Source organism: Salvelinus alpinus, chromosome 14 (assembly GCF_045679555.1).
Source record: "Salvelinus alpinus chromosome 14, SLU_Salpinus.1, whole genome shotgun sequence".
Lineage (NCBI taxonomy): Eukaryota > Metazoa > Chordata > Actinopteri > Salmoniformes > Salmonidae > Salvelinus > Salvelinus alpinus.
The window spans coordinates 23,294,388-23,300,387 of NC_092099.1; positions in this window are offsets into that span (position 1 = coordinate 23,294,388).

Sequence of the window (6,000 nt, forward strand, 5' to 3'; positions counted from 1 at the left end):
TAGCCGTGGTATATTGGCCATATACCACACCCCCTCGGGTCTTATTGCTTAAGTATATAATGATTCTGAAAAGTGAATGGAACTACAGGAACCAACTGGAACCTTTAGAAATACAGCTCCCAGCTGCTCCCCTGATTCCCTGTATGACATCATCAGTGTCCAATAGATGCAGTAAAGAGGTACATGGAACGCACACTGTGGGGGATAGAAGAAGGATGCCATATTGGCGCACATTCAACAAATCTGATCTAACAAAATGGATATTCGTCAAAACTGTCATGTGGTTACTAAAGTCTGATTTGGATATATTTGGCTGCTTTTGCTGCATAACATGTAGAAGTTGTGACTGCTAAATGCTAACTCCTGTTCGTCTAAGCTGGTAGCATAGTTAGCATATAGAAATCGGTGGTGCTAGTCAAAGTTGTTTTTAACTGTAATGCAGTTGATTGGTGACGACATGAACATGTATTGTGGTTGAAATCCATATAAGAATTATACTCAACATACAGTAGTGTGGAATACACATATAAACAATAGCCCAAATTTAGCTGGGGGGGCAATGAGGAGATTGAGGATCTTTACCCTACGGCATCTCCCCCCCCCCCCCCCCCGCATTTCCATGGAGTTCCATTGACCTCTTTATCACATCTATTCCTCTCTGTGTCTGGTTCTTGAGCTGAGATTGTTCTAATCTATTCCATCCCTCTCCCACTGGCTGTGTGTATGAAGTCTCCAACTTTCTAGTCGTGTAATTGCATTCTTTAATATCTTTGTATGATTTCTCTACAAAGCTGATGATAAATTATTTGAAATGTACCTCCTACTGGTCTCGGAGTCATTTATCTTTTATGTGTGCGTGTGTGTAGGACTGCAGGGCAGGATTGTGAACTAGCCAGATCAACGCATGCGAGTGAGTAAATGAATGAGTTAGATACAGTGCATTTGGAAAATATTCAGACCCCTTGACTTGTTCCAAATTTTGTTACATTATAGCCTTATTCTAAAATGGATTAAATTATTTTTTCCCCTCATCAATGTACACTCAAAACCCCATAATGTGCAGATCCTCTCAAGCTCTGTCAGGTTGGATGGAAGTGTCGCTGCACAGCTATTTTCAGCTCTCCAGAGATGTTCGATCGGGTTCAGAGACTTGTCCCGAAGCCACTCCTGCGTTGTCTTGGCTGTGTGCTTAGGATCGTTGTCCTGTTGGAAGGTGAACCTTTGCCCATGTCTGAGGTCCTGAGCGCTCTGGAGCAGGTTTTCATCAAGGGTCTCTGTACTTTGCTCCGTTCATCTTTCCCTCGATCCTGACTAATCGCCCAGTCCCTGTTACTGAAAAACTTCCCCGCAGCATGATGCTGCCACCACTATGTTTCACCGTAGGAATGGTGCCAGGTTTCCTCCAGACGTGACGCTTGGCATTCAGGCCAAAGAGTTCAATCTTGCTTTCATCAGACCAGAGAATCTTGTTTCTCATGGTCTGAGAGTCCTTTAGGTGCCTTTTGGCAAACTCCAAGCGGCTGTCATGTGCCTTTTACTGAGGAGTGGCTTCAGTCTGGCCACTCTACCATAAAGGCCTGATTGGTGGAGTGCTGCATCGATGGTTGTCCCATCTCCACAGAGGAACTCTGGAGCTCTGTGAGAGTGACAATTGGGTTCTTGGTCACCAACCTGAACAAGGCCCTTCTCTGCAGTTTGGCCGGGCAGCCAGCTTTAGGAAGAGTCTTGGTGGTTCCAAACTTCTTCCATTTAAGAATGATGGATGCTACAGAAATGTTTTGGTACCCTTCCCCAGATCTGTGCCTCGGCACAATCTTGTCTCGGAGCTCTATGGACAATTCCTTCAACCTCATGGCTTGGTTATTGCTCTGACATGCAGTGTCAACTGTGGGACCTTATATAGACAGGTGTGTGCCTTTCCAAATAATGTCCAATCAATCTCGAGGATGATCAATGGAAACAGGATGCACTTAATTTCGAGTCTCATAGCAAAGGGTCTGGATACTAATGTATATAAAGTGAAGCTAGTAACCTTGAACTGTAGTCTGTGGTCTCCAGATGTTGACCTATAGCCCTGTTTATACCTGTAGCTAACGTGCATCCTTTGTCCTGATCTTGCCCACTTTCTGATGGTGCTCACATGTTTAGACTGGTGTAGACGATTAAAAGACGCATTGTGATATGATTGTGATCAGATCTTCCTGACCACCTCTGGAGGTAGTTAGGGACCCATTGTATCTGGATATTAATCAAGTCTAAACAGATCTGGGCTTCAAACTCTTTAAATCATTAGAATGGCCTTTAAAATCAATGACAGGTAGCACAATTGACTTATGGCATCAACAATTGTCTTAAAATAAATACATTCCTATTATTTTGAAAGAATATCTGTAAAATAATTTGGGCACCAGGAAATTTGGTCTCAGTGCGGACACAGTAGACGGATAAGAGATACATTTTAATGTGTGTAGATGCGACAAACCACGAAACCCACATGTTAATGCAAGGTGTAAACAAGGTCTTAGTCTGAGTCCAGTGTTAAGTGGTGTCCTTTAAGCCCACTGCACACAACTAACTGGCTGGAAGGCTGGCTGGGATCTAATGGGTGGGCAATGTCAGGCATACACAACAGGCTGCAGTACCTCTAGCCTCCACATAGTGGCAGTAGCCAGTCACAAATTAGGCTCTCTCCAAGGGGAGAACGACTGCCCCCTCTCATGTGAACAGAATATTGCTCCTTTAAGTTCATATGGGTTAGATGGAATACTAACTGAAATACGGACACTGACTGTAGGCCTATGACCTCTCACATGTAGCATAATATAATATTAACTCCTGCTAAATTATGAATTTCTTGCAGTAAAGTGATACAATACATTTTAATTTTGTCTCTGGAACAAGAGTGGAGGTATATGATTTATTTTTTCATCATCTCTTGATAAAATGTGAATGTGAGTGTAATGTATTATCTTTGACACTGTTATGCAAGCAAACAGTATTTCAACCACATAAAATATGCACCCTAGACAAACTGATTGTCTTATCAGCCCAGTCCAAGTTCTTCTCTGTCCTGGCACCCCAATAGTGGAACCAGCTTCCCCCTGAAGCTAGGACAGCAGAGTCCCGACCCATCTTCCAAAAACAACTGAAACTCCACCTCTTCAAAGAGTATCTTAAATAATCCCACAGTAGCCCCCCCCCCCCCCCCCCCCCCCCCAGGCAAAAATGTCAAATAAAGCCTTTCATGATCTCACACTTTGTTTTTCTTACTAGCTCTGACTTTGCTGATAGCTACTTTATTGAAGGGAAATGTACTTACTATGACTGAGATATGTGGTTGTCCCACCTAGCTATCTTAAAATGAATGTACTGGATAGATTACTAATGCACTGGATAGATTACTAATGTACTGGATAGATTACTAATGCACTGGATAGATTACTAATGCACTGGATAGATTACTAATGCACTGGATAGACTACTAATGTACTGGATAGATTACTAATGCACTGGATAGATTACTAATGTACTGGATAGATTACTAATGCACTGGATAGATTACTAATGCACTGGATAGATTACTAATGCACTGGATAGATTACTAATGTACTGGATAGATTAATAATGCACTGGATAGATTACTAATGTACTGGATAGATTAATAATGCACTGGATAGATTACTAATGTACTGGATAGATTAATAATGCACTGGATAGATTACTAATGCACTGGATAGATTACTAATGCACTGGATAGATTACTAATGCACTGGATAGATTACTAATGCACTGGATAGATTACTAATGTACTGGATAGATTACTAATGCACTGGATAGATTACTAATGTACTGGATAGATTACTAATGCATTTATTCTAAGACATGATTCTGGTGAGCACTACTTTATTTAGTCTTCAATGACAACAAGTTATGACAGAAAAGAAGCTGCATGTATCTAACTATAGTTGACAAACAAATGACCTACCAAATGTCCGAAATTATAATATGGCCTACCAAATGTTGGAAATTATAAACAGAACCTTGTCTAAATTAGGGGTGAAAGTAGACAGTATCCTATATGGTCCAGTACAGAGTCTCAGCTAAATAAATTATTATGGAATTATTATGGTGGATCAAAATGTGCAGGTAGTGATTTGTTTGACAATCTTGGCCAGGACGCTCTTGAAAAATAGATTTCAAATCTCAATGAGCTCTTCCTGGTTAGATAAAGGTTAAATAAAATAAAAAAGATGAAAACCAATCACATGCACCCATGATATGCGACACAGCCTGCGCAGACCATGAAAAACCACAGTAAATGAGATAAGATGTTTACATGCCACAGTATCCCGTCTAAGATAAGCATATCCCAGGCATCTTATTCAGGTTTCTCATAACTGGAATAGAAGCTTTTTTGGGTTATTGTAAACGGGATATGATGTTTATATGCGCAACTCAAGAACAGAATACTTGAGTATCTCAAATAATAAGGAGATATGGGTGTGCATGTAAACATGGTCATTGAGGATTTCAAGTTCAAAGCCTACCGGGGTACTGCAGGCAATGTTTTCAGGAAGCAGAATCCCCCCATTATAGTCAATTGGAGTATAGCGATCTTCATGGTCAATATTTGTGGGTATACAAGTTTACCAAACACGATCATGGGACCAATACTTTATTTTATTTCACCAGATGTATGTCCTTGAACCAATTATTTTAAAACCGCACACAGAAGTCAGAAACACAATGTGCAGCCTGCAGTACCCAAGACTGCCTTCAACTTGAGATACACAATGAGAGGGGGCAGCACTGAGCTAGCCTGCAATGTCACTTCCTGGAGTAGCTCAAACTGCGCATGCAATGTTTCCAAAAAGTCCTCCATGAAGCAAGATGGCGAAGCGCTAAAATGACACTTCTTGATCTTCAAATGCGCCACTGAGACTTCACATAGGGAACAATGGGGTGATGTCATTAATGGCTTTGTCCATTATTTTTACAGTCTATGCTAGTGCTGAGCGATTAACCAAAAATGTGGTTAATTTTCGTCTTTAAAAAACGAATTGACCAAGGAGTCGGGTCAATAATTTGAATTCCATTTTTTTTTTCTGTGACCTTGATGTGCAATATCAGATCAAGTAGGGAGTCGTAGTTTACAACAGGCCCATATTCTACATATTCTACAGTTTAATACAGAAAACGTGGTAATTGACTACAATGACTATAATCCATGGCGTGCCCGCTTAAACTTTCCAGTCTGTGAGAGAGCAAACATGGAGACTGAGAGAGGAGTGAACACAAGATCAAGAGGGATGGTAAGAAGTTCCTTTGCGAGCAAGAAAATGCTAAATCTAACTGATTGATAGTTGGCACTCAGCAGTCATAAAAGTATGCCTTACTTACTTTGAAGAACTACGAAAATTGTGATTTTGTCAGACAGCATAGGCAGCAGCTCTGTAGAGACAGTGCCCACAAAGCTAAGGACCCTGGGACTAAACACCTCCCTCTGCATCCTGGACTTCCTGATGGGCCGCCCCCAGGTGGTAAGGGTTGGCAACAATACATCTTCCACTCTGATCCTCATCACTGTGGCCCCTCAGGGGTGCATGCTTAGTCCTCTCCTGCACTCCCTGTTCACCCACGACTGCGTAGCTTAGCACGATTCCAACACCATCATTAACTTTGCTGACGACACAACAGTGATACGCCTGATCACCAACAACGATGAGACAGCCTATAGGGAGGAGGCAGAGACCTGGCAGTGTAAGGACAACAACCTCTCTCTCAATGTGAGCAAGACAAAGGAGCTGATTGTGGACTATAGGAAAAGGAAGGCCGAACAGACCCCCATTAACATCGACGGGACTGAAGTGGAGCAGGTCGAGAGTTTCAAGTTTCTTGGTGTCCACGTCACCAAAAAACTATCATGGTCCAAACACACCAAAACAATTGTGTGGAGGGCACGACAACACCTTTCCCCACTAAGGAGACTGACAAGATTTG